Source organism: Cupressus sempervirens, chromosome 4 (assembly GCF_028749045.1).
Source record: "Cupressus sempervirens isolate cs-2001-9-10 chromosome 4, ASM2874904v1, whole genome shotgun sequence".
In the NCBI taxonomy this organism is placed as follows: domain Eukaryota; kingdom Viridiplantae; phylum Streptophyta; class Pinopsida; order Cupressales; family Cupressaceae; genus Cupressus; species Cupressus sempervirens.
In genome coordinates, this window is record NC_143121.1 from 292559350 (window position 1) to 292578805 (window position 19456).

The following is a 19456-nucleotide window of genomic DNA, read 5'->3' on the forward strand; positions in this document are numbered from 1 at the left end:
AAGTTATAAATAATTTAAAATATAGGAAAAAAATTGTAGTTCCATTTTTTAAAAATATCCTACAATATACCAAACATAGTATTAATTTATTCAATTATATTATATACTATATTATTATATTATATCTAATTTAATAATATATTTCAAAGTGTGTAATAATTATAAATTTAATATTAAAAATATGTCTTAATAAAAAATAATTAATTTGACATAGTTAAATGAAAAAGAATAATTTTATATTGTAAAAAATAGAGATTTCGATGAGGAAAACATTCATGACAAAAATTAAGACTTTTAAAATAAATAAAAATTAAACTATTTTTAGCGGGCATATATTTATATTAGACATTTATCTCATCGAAATAAATTCATTTATTTTAAACATATAAATTAAATTTATGTAGTCAATCTTTAATAAAAATATAGAAAATAATAAAGTCATTATTGTGGGGGCACCTAGTCGCAACATCGTGTTTCTAAAAAAAAATCATAAATAATAACTCAATTTATTTAGCTAATAATTGTAGGAAACATGCATCTATACTACATACAAAATAGTAATTATAGCATAAAGTTTTTAAATAATAATTGATTTTCATTGATAAAAATAAAGAAAATGTAATCACTAGTTATCACAAAATCATTGCAATAGTTATCGCAATATATATATATATTTGCATACTACTCTCACATTAGATTTTTATGAGAGACATTTCTAACAATACACAGAGAATTGTTGTCAACTTTTTTTATGACACACTAGGCCATCCTATTGAACCATGCCAACAACCATCTCTTCAATCCTATCTTTACCTTAACTCACAAAAAAGTTCCACTTCTAATATACTTATTAATGACACCATAAAAAATTAGAAAATGCCTCTTATTGCATGACCTTAAAGAGTTGTCCTTTTGAGAATGATTAAGATTTCATTAACAAAATAACAATAATTAATGATCGATGGTAATGGTTAGATTATGCTTCCTTAAAAAATTTAGGAAAACTTTGATAAAATAGAAATATGATTTGTTTAACTATTAGGCTCATTCTTTGAACAAAAAACCACACTACTACCTTACATATAAATGGTTTGAACTACAAGTTATTAGCCAAATTCTAGAACTTCTACGTGATAATAGGATATCTTATCAGTTTACCTTGTTTAGGATGATACTTACTATCAAAGAGTGAGTATTAATATGATTCAATGTAATTAAGCCTCAAGTTTGTCATACTATTATGAATTTTTACCCATCTATTTTCTTCTTTTCTTGAGAAATTTCCTTATTATACCATTCATAAACAAAAATAAATACATCATATTTCATTGTTGGTCCATTCTCTAAACAGGAGACTAATGTTTTCACCTTATATTTTGTTAACCCAATTGACAATGTAATTGGTAATTCTCTAAATGTATGTAAAAGTCATATCAGTTAAATCATTGATGTCAAGTCTCAATTGGCTAGACATTATGCTAATTCAATAAAGTTATATATCATTATGATTGATGAAGAGGATTTAAAGAAAGAATCTTAAAGAGAGAGTTACTAAGTACGGTATATGATGGACACTTGAAGGAGTTGGATAACAAAAATGTAATGATAGTTTGACTATTTTATAATCATGTAATATTGCAATGTATTGAACTACACAAGCTTAACCAGGTGACAAGGTTAAAGAAGGAAGAATGTATTCCTTGAGTGACTAAACTGTTCATTGAGAAAATGGAAAGGTAAGAGGGAAATTTAGTATTGCTCGAGAAATTCTAGTATTAACCCAATACTATATTATGTTATGTTCATCAACCAATATCTTGAAGAACAAGTTGAATGAAATGGAATTTAAAGTTATCTTTTGATGGAAATGGGTATGTGCAGGATCATTGTGTGCCAAAATGTGGTGATGTGAAAAATATGTAGTTTTGAAACATTTAAAAGCATTTCAAAATGTGCTTTGATTTTTTTCCCATCCATCCTATTACCAAACGAAAAATGTGATACATTTCTTTATCAAGTACCCAATTTGAGAATAGGTATCTGATTTAAGGGGTACCCGATTTCATAATGGGTACTTGATCCATGTGCCCAAATCATGGTGCCAAATTCAAATTTAAAGGGAGTGGGGACCAATTTTTAAGATAAATGTTGATTTTTAATTACCATACTCAAAGGCGGGGACCAATTTTTAAGTTTTATAGTCCTAGTATAATGTAGTGGAATTATTATATATAGTTACTAAAATTTATTATATAGTATTAAATAATTATAATAATAATTTTATATATAGTTAGTACTTATTATATGTTATTATATAATTATATATCATATATATTATAATTATATTATATATATATATATATATATATATTAGTAACGTAAGTTAATAAACTATATGATGATGTATGTTCCTATGGGACCCCCCAAGGGACATACATGTGTTTCAATGAGTCCAAAGGGGTCATGGGATATCCTATTAACCCTTTTGACCCATTATACAACAACATATGTTCCTAGGGCTCATAGGATGCATAGGGACATACATCTTGTGTTTCAATGGGCAGAAATGGGTTATAGAGTATCCTATGACCCCTTTCAACTTATTACATGATAACATATATTCCTAGTGGTCTTAATACCCCTATAGACAAACATGTTGTGTTCCAATGGGTCAAAATGGGTCATAGAGTATCCTATGACCCTTTCGACCCATTATATGACAACATACATTCCTAAGGGGACCCCTAGGAATATATGTTGTCATGTAATGCACCAAAAAGGGTCATAGGGTATCTGATGACCCCTTTTGACCCATTGGAACACAACATACATGATGATAAGGGTCCTAGGACCCCTAGGAACATATGTTCTCATGTAATGGGTCAAAAGGGGTCATAGGGTACTCTATGACCCCTTTCTACCGATTGGAATATAAGAGGTATGTCCTTACGACTCCTACGAACCCTAGGAACATATATTTTTATGTAATGCATCCGAAGGGGTCATAGGATACCCTATGGCCTCTTTCTACCCATTAGAATGCAACATTTATGTCCCTAGGGGCCCTAGGACCCTTAGAAACAAAATTTGTCATGTATTTGATTGAAATGGGTCATAGGTTATCCTATGATACTTTTCAATCCATTTGAACACAACATGTTTGTCCCTAGGAATCTTAGGACCCAGAAGAACACATTTTGTCATCTAATGGGTCAAAAGCGGTCATAGGATATCCTTTAACCCCATTTGACCCATTGGAACACAACATGTATGTCCCTAGGGGTCATAAGAACCCTATGAACATATTTTGTCATGTAGTGGTTCAAAATGTGTCGTGACATGCCTTATGACCCCTTTCTACCAATTTGAACACATGTATGTCCCTAAGAGTCCTAAGGCCCCCAAGAACATATGTTATCATATAATGGGTTGAAAGGGGTCATAGAGTATCATATGACCCCTTTTTACCCATTACAACACATCGTCTATGTCCCTAGGGGTCTTAGGACCCCTAGGGACATATATCATGTTTTTGAATGGGTCAAATGGAGTCATAGGGTTCCCTATGACGTCTTTGACCCATTAAATGATAACATATGTTCATATGGGTCCCAGGACCCCTAGGAAAATATATCATGTGTTAAAATGATTTGAAAGGGATCATAGAGTACCCGATGACCCCTTTCAAGACATTATATGATGACATATGTTCCTAGGGGTCCTAAGACCCCTAATGACATAAATCATGTGTTCAAATATGTCGAAAAAGGTCATAGGGTTACCTATGACCCCATTTGATCCATTAAATGATAGCATATGTTCATAAGGGTCCTAGGACCCCTAAGAACATATATCATGTATTCGAATGAGTTGAAAGGGGTCATAGAGTACCCTATGACCCCTTTTGACAAATTTCATGATAACATATGTTTTTATGGGTCCTAGGACCTCTAGGGACTATTTTATTTGTTTGAATGGGTTGAAAGAGGTCATAGGATAACCTATAACCCCATTTGACCACTTTAAACACATTTCATGACAACATATGTCCCAAAGGCTCCTAGAACCTTTGGGGACCTAATTCATTTTTTTGAATGAATTGAAAGGGGTCATAAGATAACCTATAACCCCTTTAGACACATTTCATGACAACATATGACTCTAGGACCTCTACAGACCTATTTTATTTATTTGATTGGGTTGAAAGGGGTCATCGGATAACTTATGATCTCTTTTGACACGTTGCATGACAACATATGTCCCTAGGGGTCCTAGGACCCCTAGGGACATTTTTTTATTCATTTATATGGGTCGAAAGGGATCATAGGATAACCTATGACCCCTTTAGGTGCATTTCATAACAACATATGTCGCTAAGGGTCCTAGGACCACTAGAGACCTATTTCATTTGTTCAAATGGGTCAAAAGGGTTCATAGGATAACCTATGACCTCGTTCGTCACATTTCATTACAACATATGTCCTGATAGGTCCTAGGACCACTAGGTTTATATTGTAATTGTTCATATGGATTGAAAGGGGTCATAAGATAACCTATGACTACTTTAGACACATTTTATGATAACATATGGACCCTTAGGGACCTATTTTATTTGTTTTAATGGGTCAAAAGGGGTCATAGGATAACCTACGACCCCTTTCGACATATTTCATGATAACCTAGGACCTTAGGACCCTAGGACCCCTAGAGAAATATTATAATCATTCATATGGGTTGAAAGGAGTCATAGGATAACCTATGACCTCTTTCGATGTATTTCATGACAACATATGTCCCTAGGGGTCCTACGACTATTAGGAACCTATTTAATTTGTTTAAATGGGTCAAAAGGGGTCATAGGTTATCCTATGGTATCCTATAACCCTTCTGATGTTTTTCATGACAATGTACGTCCCTAAGAGTCCTAGGAACCCTTAGACCCTAATTCATTTGTTTGAATGGGTTGAAAGGGGTGATAGGATAACCTATGACCCATTTCAACACATTTCATGACAACATATGTCCCTAAGGTTCCTAAGACCCCTAGAGGACTATTTTATTTGTTCCAATGTGTCAAAAGTTGTCATAGGATAAACTACAACTCCTATCGACACATTTCATCATAACCTAGGACCCTAGGACCCATAGGGACATATTATAATTGTTTCTATGGGTCAAAAGGGGTCATATTATAAGCTATGACCCTTTTCGATGCATTTCATGAAAAAATATGTCCCTAGGGGTCTTAGGACCACTAGGAACCAATTTCATTTGTTCAAATGGGTCTAACCCCTTCCAATATTTTTCATGACAACATGTGTCCCTAGGAGTCCTAGGACCCCTTAGGACCTAATTCATTTCTTTGAATGGGTCGAAACGGGTGATAGGATAACCTATGACCCATTTTGATGCATTTCATGACAACATATATCCCTATGGGCCCTAAGACCCCTACATACCTATTTTATTTGTTCCAGTGGGTCAAAAGGGGTCATATGACAACCTATAACCCCTTTCAACACATTTCATGATAACATATAACCCTAGGGGTCCTAGGACCCCTATGGACATATTATAATTGTTCATATGAGTTGAAAGGGATTGTAGAGTACTTTAAGACCCCTTTTCACTCATTAAATGAGAACATATGTTCCTATGTGTCCTACGACCCCTAAGAGCATATATCATGTGTTCAAATAAGTCAAAAGGGTCATAGAGTACTCTAGGCCCCCTTTCGACCCATTATATGACAACATATGTTCCTAGGGTACTAGGACACCTAGGAACATACATGATGTGTTTGAATGAATCAAAAGGGGCCATAGGTTACACTGTAACCCCTTTTGACCTATTATATGAAAAAATATGTTCTTAGGGGTAGGAACATACACCATGTGTTTGAATGGGTTGAATGGGGTCATAAGGTGTCTGGTAAAATTAAAAAGTTGTGTCACCTTTCAGGTTGACTTATTAGAATGACTGAATTTGATTATTTCTATCTAAATTTCTATTTTGTTGAAACATATAATCTTGATAAATTTATTCTAGCTAAGTTACATATGGTCTCACACTTTCCTATTGGAAATGTCTATTAAAAGCATGTTTTTATAGTAGTTTGTATCAAATTACTAAAGAAATATAATTATTTCATAAAACTCACATTTTAATAACTCTTACTATTTTTTATTATATTTTTTTAACAAAATATCAACACTATTTTACAGAACTCAAAGTCAAGAATATTCTCATATAGAGTTTATAGCATTTTAATTAGATATAGTATATTACAATTAAAAAATTTCTACAAATACGTATTTTAACACTCAAGAAGATACATCATGTGTTCAAATGAGTTGAAAGGGGTCATAGAGTACCCTATGACACCTTTCGACACATTATATGACAACATATGTTCCTAGAGGTCCTAAGACTCCTAGGGATATACATTATGTGCTTCAATGGGTCAAATGGGGTCATAAAGTTCCCTATGAGCCCTTTTGACCCATTAACCAAGAAAACACATTCCTAGGGGTACTAGGAACATATATCATGTGTTCGAGTGAGTTGAAAGGGGTAATAGAGTATCATATGACCCCTAAGCACACTTAATCTCATTAAATGGGTCAAAAGGGGTTATAGGGTATTCTAGGACCCATCTTGAGCCATTAGATCACATCATTTATGTGGTTAAAGATCTAGAACCGATAAGCATATATATTGTGATTGAACAGGTCAAAGAGTGTCAAATGGTACCCTATGACCCCTTTTGATCCTTTGGAACCATTATATGTATGGTTAAGGGTCCTAAAACCCTTTAAAAAACATTCTAAGGATCTTAAAAAGGGGCCATACTATTATTAAAAAATAAATTTAAAAAACACAATTAAAAAAAAATTTAAAAGTTTTTTTTGGGAAAATTGAGTATCCAATTTGAGAATGGGTATTTGATTTGGGAACGGGTACCTAATTAGGATTTTTTTTTTTTCAAATGCCAACCCTCCTTGGTCAACACCAAAAATGTCCCAAAAACGTGTTTTTGTCAAGTTATTATATGTTTTTGACTTCAATTATGTAGATGACGATTTTGTTTTCATCCAAATTTGATGAAATAAAAAAGGTTTGTTGAGAACATTCTTAGTTTCCACCAGTATAATTTAAGTTAAATTATGTGTTATTAATTAATTATTACTTATTTTCTAATGGAGTTAGGTACAAAGTGTTGATTGACATACTAATTGAAAAATAGCTATACCTTTCAAACCATATAATATTTTTAAAATCCAAAAGATGCATCACATTCTATGCTTCAACTACTATAAGGAAAAAAAGAAAAAAAAAATGAATTTTTTTGAATTAGATAAGGTGGTCAGACACAACAATTTTTTTAATTCTCAAAATGGTATAGTAGAAAATTCATAATTAATTATTTATTTGGAATGAAAATACCCAAAAATATGTATCACATTAGGGAATGAGTGTACTTTTTATATCTAGAATCTAATTAAAAAATATTATCATTTGATTTGGATTAAGGTGGTTAGACATACACCTACTTCTTATTTTTGTCCTAATTCTTTTGTACTACTACATTAAAATTCAAAATTTTGACCAAATTTTTTTTTTTCTTTTGATAAGGACAATTACTTTAGAAACTAAATTCAATTTACTACTAATTCTTTTCTTAAAACTTTTTGATATAAAGTACACAACTACTTTAAAATTATGCATCAAGTTGACATAACCTTGAATTGCTAATTTTTCATTGCCACTTAAGGGCATAGTTTGGTTGACCATGATCCTGCACATTCCCAAATATAGAATGTTTGACATGGTCAAAGGCATGAGTCAAATTCAACAATTCAATAAGGGTATGACGATGGACATTAAAGAAGGATAAAAAAGAGCACAAAGTTCTATGAAAAGTTATATTTTCTATGTGATTAAGTACAATGAATCTCAGGTCGATGATTGTGATTAAGCAAAAATAGATGGAAGAATATGGAAGCATAGTGATGACTGTTTAAGGTGATGTTCAAGATGGTTTTAGGTTAATAGTTGGAAGTTGATTAGGTGATGATAATATTTCTATGACTGCAAAGTTGTTAAAGGGAAAAGAAGATATATGAGCTAGGTGAATCGAGTAGAGTTGAGAAAGAACAAAGAGAAGGTGTGAATTAGCTAGTCAAGAGAACTAAGAAAAGACATCACAAAACAAAGATAAAATAGAGACAAGAACAAAAAGGAGATCTAAACAAGCACTGTAGTGCTATAACCAAACAAATCATTGTTATATTATTAGATTCTAACCATTGTAACAAATAATCTTGTAGACCAAGTGGACCTAACAAGTCTATGAAACCATATATGATAACACCAATTAGTGATGCTTTTAAGTCCTTTAGAGGACACCACTATTTAGAAAAGATCAAGGAGTGATAAGGTCTCAATGATCTTTTGGTTGAAATCCTCTATGAAGTTCACATGAACAATGTGTCTATGGGTAAGTGCACAAAGTTGTGGACCAAAAACATGTCACTTCTTTTCTCCTAATGTAATGTATAGTGTGATCATTCTATAGCACAATTTCCCTATGCTTTGGGTGGCAAGAGCCTAAGGCTCGTGAAATAGCTAGATCACTCATGCTATTTAAAAATAATGAATTAAGTAGCACAATTGCACTATAGCGTGATCACATTGTTGAAAATTTTTATAATAAAAAAATTGAGACCCATTCCTTATTTCTCTCCACAAATTTGTATTTTATTTATACTCCAAGGGGAAAGGAGTGAATATCTACTATCATTGCCCATTTTTAACCCAAATTTGCATCAGATATGGCTCCATGACATTGAAAATCCCAAACCACTTAAAGAAGTATGAATTTGAACTTTAGTTTTTGTTAATTTTTTAGTTTTTAAACTTTTGATTGGGGCTTGTTTAGTTTTTTAAAATAGTACTTGTTTAATTGTTAGGTAATGTAGAGAATCCACCACCTAATCAACCTATGAACAATCAACCACCTAATCCACCAAACCCTCCACATGATCGACCTGAAAACCCTCAAAATGAAGAAGAACCACTTCCATGACCTCCACCAATCAAAAGATGACCTCCATGAACCCAATAAAATTCATTGAATGAAATTGAAAGAGGAAAAACATATTTAGAAATAATTGTTAGGAGGTTGAAAGGTTCGCTTCATAATAATCCTGGTAGGGCATTATTGGTACAATCCCCTGAGAAAATTGTGGATTAGGTAGCATCTGTTAGTTTTCAACTAAACCTATGACATAATAAAAGAGAAGAACAAAAAAATATTATGCCAATAAATTGTGCTATGAAGATGTAAAAAAAAAACCATATTACTAAAGATGATATATGTGCTTTGTTTAGAAATCCTAGAGAGCACAACACATAAGAACTACAACTAAAAGGTTTCCCATCCATTGGTGAATTCATGAAGATATTAAATATAACTTCTAGGAGTGAGGGTGAATGGTGTTTTATTCCCCTTCTTGTAAAAATCATGAGGTTCCAAGGTATTTTTGGAGGAAACTATATTGTGAGATTTTCCTTGGGAAGATCCCCAATTATTTTAATATTCCCCCTTCTCAAGGTAGAGATGTGGGATCATCGCTTGATAGGCTAGGGGCACTCTATGACCCTAATTTTGTTAGCATTCTTATTGGAAAGCTATAGGTGGAGCATGTTCCTATTCTTTCTATTGAGAAGGAACACATAGAGGTTGACACTCTGGGCACTCTTAGAGCTTTGACTCAGAGTCTCACTCATTGTGCCTCTCCTTTGGTTGTGAATGATTCCTCTCATACAAGTGGTCACATGTCCACATCATGTGGATCTCTATTAACATTCAACACTTGTAGGAGACGAGATGAAGATACTGGTATCATGGAAAATGACTTCCTCAATGTCACATTTGGGATTGATACATAAATATAAATAATTATATTTTAAAATATTTTGATCACAACTCATATCTAGGTGAATGACTAAGATATTAATATGTCTTGATGTTGTTCAAAAATCAAGGCTAGAGTGTTGTTGGCACTAGCACTAATCCCACGACCTCATTTTATACCACGTTGATAACTCCATAGGTATGTATTAATGCATTCATTTAAATTAATACATATGTTTATAATGTAATCATTACAAAGGTTAACTCAAAACTTGTATTGATTTGAATTAGTTTTGTGTTGGACCTTCAACTTTCACATTGGACTTTGAGCATGGGCATGATACCATTCATGTGTGTACATGTATATCCGTTTGCATTTATTTTGATTCAATTGAATATGTTTATTTAATTAATGAATTATTAATTTACTTATCTAGTTTATTATATGATCATATGGAGAATCGGAGTGGTCATGGCGATGTTGATTTGGGGTTACCAGGCTTTTAGATGAGTTCATTTTCCCCAGAGGTATATACATATTCAAATACATTTTAATTTGTATGTCTATTAGTACATTATTTTGCAGATGAATGTGAGTAATTTGTGATGTCTAATAGATTTACATACATATGCAATAGGTAAATGTTGCATCTTCAAGATCCACACCATATAATGAAGGACGCGGTGTTACATTCACAGAGGTACCCAAATATTTGAGATGCTAAAGTCACATAAGAAAATATGTATTTTTTATATTTTCATTTTCATTTTATATGATTTTCAACTAATGAGATTAGAGATTCATCCACTTATTGGTCACTATATTGATCAAGGAGTCACAACTACTATTGCAAGTTCCAAGTGATTGACCGAGGTATTAAAGAGTTTGCATTACAATTTAGTTAGTATTGAAATTAGATATGATATTCATTAATATAATCAAGTGGTAACCTTGATGATTGTTGTAGGGTCTTATTACTTCTAGTCCTCCATGTTCCTATGAGGTGGATGTAAATTAGGATTATCAACTAATGGTAAGAAAATATTCTATTTTATGTGTATGTATATTTAATTTTTGATGTATAATAGTTATTGATCCACATATACTTTTGATTGTAATAGGTTGAGTTACAAAAGAGTCTATACCAATGCACTAGTGAGCATGTTAGGAAGACCCCATCATTGACAATCTATCTCCCTCTTCTCAATAATCGAAGATAGCTAGGCATTTTTTTGCTTCCCCTAGCAAAAAGAGTAGATATTTAGGGATTTACATTTTATGCCTATATGGCATTATTCAACATAAATTCTATATATTGTTTTTGATGTGTGTAATTTTTTTTAATATATATTTCATGTACGACATTATTAAATATATGGTTATGATGTTTCAGATTATCAATGTATGACATTATACGAGATTATTGGATATTAGCATTATTAGACCTTATGGAAACAACTTTGAGTTTTTTTTATCATATTGGATTTGATGCTTGTATTATGGGATTAGTTGATTGAATGCCAAGATTTGATAATTGTTTATTTTAAGATGCAATGTTTTGGAAAATCAAGAAATTTCATGTTGCATATTGTGTTATATGTATGGGAATGTTTGTGAGTTTAAAGACCAAGAGTTTACAAAGTTTAGACCTTATGTTGGCTAAATTCTTTGTTTAAATTTGTGTCTAGTGCTACATGAATGGTTTGAATGTATGGTGGATGTCCTACTCTTGTTTTAAATTCCAATGTTATGCATGATTCCATATTTTTCACATGTATGAGTAAGCTATATCAATTCCATTTCTTTCAATTATATTTGATGGTGATTAAATAAATACTCTTCAACATTTAACTCTATCACCAAGGTTGAGTCATTCCTCCTCATATTTTACCAAATAATTCAAATGCATCACCCATGGCTCCTTAATTTCCATGGATAAATTTGTGAAACACTTCTGAACATTTCATCTCTTCTTCTATATAGTAAACATTCTTTGAAGGAATTTTGTCAAATAGTTTGTGTGCTTTGTATGTCCCAACATGACCAATAGTCATTGTGCAATTCTCATAAGGTCTTGGGGACACTAAGGTATGACATCCGTGAAAGTATGAAATATATTGTTGCTATTATTGCCAGACTATGTTAGACTAGTTTCATGTTGATGGTTAGTAGCATTGTTTTGATACTATCAGATATTGTGGTATGGATTCAATTGATGTATGATGAGATTACTTAGACTCTACATTTCATATATGCATGATGATTATGTTGGATACAATTGTTAATTGTGTATTGTCTTTGATGTTACACAAATGTCATATCAACCATCAGACAGAGTCTATCAAGCTTAGACGGCCAGCCAAACAACTTACAGTGTCTACCGAACGTTTCTGAACATTACATAGTAAGTTAGCTCTTAGCGAGCTCACTCGGGCATCAAAGGATCTTGTAGTAGAAAGTTAATGTTAATCGAGCTCCCAAGGTTAACAAAGGGAAAGTCAATGTTTACCGAGTTCAATGTCTACGGAGTTCACTCAGTAAGCGAAGGAAAGCTAGCTTTTATTGAGCTCACTCGGTAAGCGAAGGAAGGTTAGCTTTTACCGAGCTCACTTGGTAAGTGAAGAAAGGTCAGTGTTTACCGAGTTAACTCGGTCTCCAAAGGAAGCTACAAGGTTTGCAGTGTTTATCGAGCTTCACTTGGTTAACACTGGGAAAACCATTCTGGAGTAGTGGTCACTGAGCTGGGTCAGGCTGCGAAGAATTTTATTGTTCTAAAGAATTAAGTTTAATTTTTTTGTGTAGTCGACTGATTTAATGTTTTCCAGTTGTTGTAACTTGTAATTGAGCCAACTTGACAATCTGTAAGGTATATATGAAAGGTCAAGTTGTGAATTCATAAGATTAGTAAGAGTGTGGATGTTTAAGAGTGCAAATGTATGAATGAGAGAATAATGAATATATGAGCAATGTTGAGGAAGGATTAGATATCCTTATGAAGCTGAAAAGTTGTATTTGATCAGTGAGGATCTAGTATAGCAGAACAAAGATCTATATTCAACAAATATAAGTTGCATATATTTCATATCACTTCATTGTTGCTTTCTAATCATTGTAACAGTGATTCAAAACCTCTTAATAGAGTTGGTTTGACATCCATTTTGAAAATCCTCTAACAAGGTGACAATTCAGTTGAATTGTTTTAAAGACCTCTGACAAGGCCATTTTTAACAGGGTGATTAAATCCTCTAACAGAGTCACACCTAACAGTGTGTTTTGTAACCTTTAACAGGGTTGGCTCCTAACAGGGCTCACTTCAGAAGAGTGAAAATTGGTAACTAGTTACTTGGTATTTTTTTCCAAATTGGGTTTCCACGTTAAATCTGGTGTCTCTTGTGTTCATGTTATTTTTTTATGCATGCATGTTAATCACTTTAAGTAGAACATCTATCAAGTTTCAGCATTTATTTGTGTGGTGACCAAGTATCAGCAACAACTATATTTTAAGACATCTAAGGATCTGTGGATTTATTTATGCAATAACTGATTCACCCTTCCCCTCTCAGTTACTCCATCTCTATTTCCAACAATTGGTATTAGAGCTTTTGGTGCTTGCAGGAAAGATTTCAAGGATCTAAGCTAAAGATCAGAATGTCTTACAAGAGGGAAATTCCAAGGCTTAACCGGAATAACTTCTTAGCATGGCAAGGGTTGATGAGACTTCATCTAGCTTCTATTAGACACATGACTAAAATGCCTTGATGAAAAATATGCAAAACCAGCTGGTACACTATCTGTCAATGATATTGCTAAAAAGAAGACTCACAACATTATGATGATAGATATAGCATCTGCTCTGAGTTATGAAGAATTCGATGATATCAAGGACTACAAGTATGCCTTTGAAATGTGGGAAAAGCTAAAAGAGATCTATGGAGGAGATGATAATGTTAGAAGAGCCAAAGCAAAAAGTTTGAGAGGACGATTTGATCAAATGAGGATGAGAGAGGATGAAAATATTGCAAAATATGTTGAAAGAGTTAAAGCATGTGTCAGTGGAATTAAAGCTTCTAGAGAAGATATCAGTGAAGAGATAGTTATAAGTAAAGTTCTCAGAACTCTACTTCCCATTTATGCAATCAGAGTTTCTACAATTCAAGAAAGAAGATGTGAAGCGAATCACAAGATAAATCTAGATGCTATAGTTGGAAGATTGACTGCATTTGAACTGGACAACTTTGATAACTATGTTCCAGCTTCCAAGAACATTGAATCAGCATTTGAAGCCAAACTTTCACTCAAGGAGAAAGGCAAAAAAAAAATCTCAGTCAGAAAGTGAAGATGAATCAAACCAAAGTTCAGACAGTGATCTTGTAGTAATTGAAGCCCTTCTAGCAAGGAAATATTCTAGAGGCAGAGGAAAATACAAAGGTAAAGTACCCCTAATCTATTTTCCATGTGAAGAAGTTGGTCATATTGCTGCTAAGTGTCCAAACAAGCAGAATAAAGATGAAAAGGAAGATCACAAATGGAATGACAAGAAAGATTTCAAATCATTCAAGGATAAAGGTAAGAAAAAATGTTTTATGGCTAAAGATTCTAATGATTCTAATGATGAAGAAGAAGATGAAATTGTCTACATTGCTATGAAAGATTAATATAATAATGATGAGGAAATGGCACTCATTTCTCATATGAGCAAAAATGATACATGGATCATAGATAGTGGTTGTTCTCATCACATGACTAGCAACAAAACTAAGTTTGAATACTTTGAAGACTACGATGGTGGCAATGTAAGATTTGGCAACAATGAACCTTTTTGTATAAAAGGAAGATGAAGAATCTCTCTAACCCATGAACTTATATGTGATAATGCCTATTGGGTAGAAGGACTAAAGCATAATTTGTTAAGTGTGGCACAACTAATCAATAATGGATTCAAAGTAGAATCCATGCATGGTAAAGAAAGACTGCTTGATGGTAAAGGAAAGTTGATTGGATCAGGTACTCAAACTAAAGGTAACTTGTTCTATCTTGAACTAGGTGAATGCTCATGTTTCATTGCTCAAGTAGAAGAAAGTTGGTTATGGCATAAAAGGTTGTGTCATGTAAATTTTGATAATTTGGTAAAAATAAGCAAATTCAAGAAAGTAAGAGGCATTCCTAACATAAAGAAACCTGAGGTTGGTCTATGCAAAAATTGTCAGATTGGAAAGATGGAAAAAACTAGTTTTAAAAGTAAAAACTATTAGTCTGAAGATATATTAGAAATTGTGCATACTGATTTATGTGGACCCATTGGAATTGAAAGCTATACTGGAGAAAAATTTTTCATTATTTTTGTTGATGATTACTCAAGAATGATGACAGTCATGTATCTAAGAAACAAATCAGAAGCATTTGAAAAGTTCAAATGGTATTTGGCCAGAGTAGAAAAGGAAACAAGGAAAAGATTAAAATGCTTGAGGTCAGATAGAGGTAGAGAATTCATTTCACGTGAGTTTAATAACTTTTGCATTGAAAGAGGAATCAAAAGATAGGTACCAGCCCCTAGAATACCCCAGCAAAATGGAATAGCTGAAAGAAGAAATAGATCCATCATGGATTGTGCAAGAACTTTAATGATTGAAAAGAGCATTGCTATCAAATACTGTAAGGAAGCTATCAGCACTGTAGTTTATATCTTGAACCAAGTACAGCTGAAGAAAGACTCATTCAAAACCCCCTATGAGTTAAGGTATGGCTATAAATCTAATATAAGTTACCTTAAAGTATTTGGAAGTAAATGTTACATTTTGAAAGAATCTAGAAAAGGCAAATTTGATGTGAAAGGTGATGAAGGTATATTCTTTGAATACTCATGCAAAAGTAAGGCATATAGATGTTTGAACTTGTCTACTCACAAAGTCATAGAAAGTGCACATGTGAAAGTTGATGAGTTTGCAGAAAGGACTGAAGAAGAAAGCAAAAGGGAACCAGAAGATTATAAAAGGTTTGTCTTTAGTCAACCTGATACAGTACCAGTTACATCAGAGAATCAGGAAAATTCTACTCTCGAGTCATCTATAGTTGCAAGAAGTTCAAACCGAGCCACAACAAACCATGTTAAATTCAGTGTCTACCGAGCAAGTGACTACCGAGCAAGTGACTACTGAGCAAGTGACTACCGAGCAAGTGTCTACCGAGCAAGTATCTACCGAGCTAGAACAAACAGAACTTGAAGTTGAAATTCAAGAAGATAATAATGAAATCCATTCAAAAGGCAAGGAACCTGTATTAGCTATGTATGTCAGGAGACATCATTCAGCAGATCATATCATTGGAAATAAATCTGAAGGAACCATGACAAGAAATAAGTTGAAAGGTACTTGTTTACTTGCTGATTTTGAACCTAGAAATGTCAAAGATGCATTGAAAAATGATAGTTGGATTGAGGCTATGAATGAAGAGATAGAGAAAATAGAGAAAAACAAGACATGGACTCTTGTACCCAAACCTAAAGACAAAAATGTGATTGGAACCAAGTGGGTATTTAGAAATAAGTTGGATGAAGATGGTAAGGTATCAAGAAACAAAGCTAGACTAGTATGCAAAGGATATGCTCAAGAAGAAGGAATAGACTATGGAGAAAATTTTGCTCCTATTGCAAGATTGGAAGGAGTCATAACCTTACTAGCATATGTTGCTCACAAAGAATTCAAAGTTTATTAGATGGATGTCAAGTCAGCATTCCTCAATGGTATACTGGATGAAGAGGTTTACATTGAACAACTTGAAGGTTTTGTTGATCTAGATAAGAAGAACATGGTCTGCAAATTACATAAGGCATTGTACGGTCGAAAACAAGCCCCTAGAGCATGGTATGAAAGATTGCATAACTATCTTATTCAGATTGGTTTTCAAAGAACTAATGATAACAGTAGCTTGTATATTAAGGAAGGACAAGATAATAAGATTGTCTTGGTAGAAATATTTGTAGATGATACTGTTTTCACAGGGAATGATGATCTGTGCAAAGAATTCTCAGAACAAATGAACAAAGAATTTGAAATGTCTATGTTTGGTGAGATCAAATTCTTTGTTGGTCTTCAAATTCAACAGAATAAAAATGCTATCTACATTACTCAATCAAAATACATCAAGGAGATATTAAAAAAGTTTGGAATGGAAGATTGTAAACCAGTTGGGACTCCTATGTGTACCGGATTAAAACTTACCAAGGAAGATGAATCAAAAGAAGTAGATCAAACATTCTATAGATCTATGATTGGAAAGTTGCAGTATGTAGTTCATACTAGGCCGGATATTGCCCTTGCAGTTGGTATTGTAGCAAGATTTTCAACAAAACCAAGAGAAAATCACATGATGGCAATCAAAAGAATAATGAGATATTTGAAAGGAACTGAAGAGTATGGTTTATGGTATAAGTTTGGAGGAGATTTAGATTTGAAAGTGTTTACTGATGCTGATTGGGCAGGAAACCTTGATGACAAAAAAAGTACAAGTGGAGGTGCATTCTTTCTTGGAAAGAGGTTGGTTTCTTGGACAAGCAAAAAGAAAAATTGTGCATCTCAATCTACAGCAGAGGCAGAGTATGTTGCTGCAGTAGTAAACTGTTCTAATATTGTTTAGTTTAAACAGTTGTTGGAAGGCATGAAGATGGAAATCAAAGAACTAGTTGTTATGTTCTGTGACAATACAAGTGCAATCAACATATCTAAGAATCTAGTGATGCATTCCAAAACCAAGCACATTGCAATAAAATATCATTTTGTTAGAGAATTGATGCAAGATAAGGAGATTAGATTGGAATATGTTCATAGAAAGGAACAAATTGCTGACATATTCACAAAACCATTACCTAAGGATGCATTCTTATATCTAAGAGGTAAGTCAGGGGTCACTCCCCTATCTGAAGTTCACTAAAATAAAGTTTTAGTGATGCATAAACTCATACCAGATTGAAGATCTATCAGTTGATGCAGCATAACCAAAAAATACTGCATATGAATCAGTACTAAAGGTACATTAAAATTCATTTGCATTGAGCTGTCTTTGGCATGTGTTGTCAAAGAGGGAGAGTTTTACTGTCATATCTCTCTAAAATTTGTTCAAAATATAAAGAGTTTTCTATGTAATTCCTTCACAGAGGGAGATTACTGTAAGAGGGAGAGTTTTATATCTTATAGGAAGAATTGTTATGTTGACATGTTGTGTTGCCATATAAGAGAAAGACTTGTTTTCAAATTTCATTTCTGCTATGACATGTTATGTTGCCATCAATGCCAAAGAGGGAGATTGTTGGATACAATTGTTAATTGTGTATTGTCTTTGATGTTACACAAATGTCATATCAGCCATCAAACAGAGTCTACCAAGCCCAGATGGTCAACAAAGCAATTTATAGTGTCTATCGAATGTTTCTGAACATTACACAGTAAGTTAGCTCTTACCAAGCTCACTCTAGCATCAAAGGATCTTGTAGCAGAAAGTCAATGTTAACCGAGCTCCTAAGGTTAAGAAAGGGAAAGTCAATGTTTACCGAGTTCAATGTCTACTGAGTTCACTCGGTAAGTGAAGGAAAGTTAGCTTTTACCGAGCTCACTCGGTAAGTGAAGAAAGGTTAGCTTTTACCGAGGTCACTCGATAAGTGAAGGAAGGTCAGTATTTACCGAGTTAACTCGGTCTCCAAAGGAAGTTGCAAGGTTTGCAGTGTTTACCGATCTTCACTTGGTTAACACTGGGGAAACCATTCTAGAGCAGTGGTCACCGAGCTGGGTCAGGCAGTGAAGAATTTTATTATTCTAAAGAATTTAGTTTAATTGTTTTGTGTAGCCGATTGATTTAATGTTTTTCAGTTGTTGTAACTTGTAATTGAGTCGACTTCACAATCTGTAAGGTATATATGAAAGGTCAAGTTGTGAATTCATAAGATTAGTAAGAGTTTGGATGCATAAGAGTGCGAATGTATGAATGAGCGAATACTGAATATATGAGCGAATGTTGAGAAAAGATTAGATATCCTTATGAAGCTACAAAGTTGTATTCGATCAGTGAGGATCTAGTGAAGTAGAACAGAGATCTGTATTCAGCAAAGATAAGTTGCATATATTTTAGATCACTTCATTGTTGCTTTCTAATCATTGTAACAGTGATTCAAAACCTCTTAACAGAGTTGGTTTGACAGCCATTTTGAAAATCTTCTAACAAGATGATAATTCAATTGAATTGTTTTAAAGACCTCTGACAAGGCCACTTCTAATAGGGTGATTAAATCCTCTAACAAGGTCACACCAAATAGTATGTTTTGTAACCTTTAATAGGGTTGGCTCCTAATAGGGCTCACTTCAGAAGAGTGAAAATTGGTAACTAGTTACTTGGTGGTTTTTCTCAAATTGGGTTTCCACGTTAAATCTCGTGTCTCTTGTGTTCATGTTATTTCTTTGTGCATGCATGTTAATCACTTTAAATAGAACATCTATCAAGTTTTAGCATTTATTTGTGTGGTTACCAAGTATCAACAGCAACTATATTTT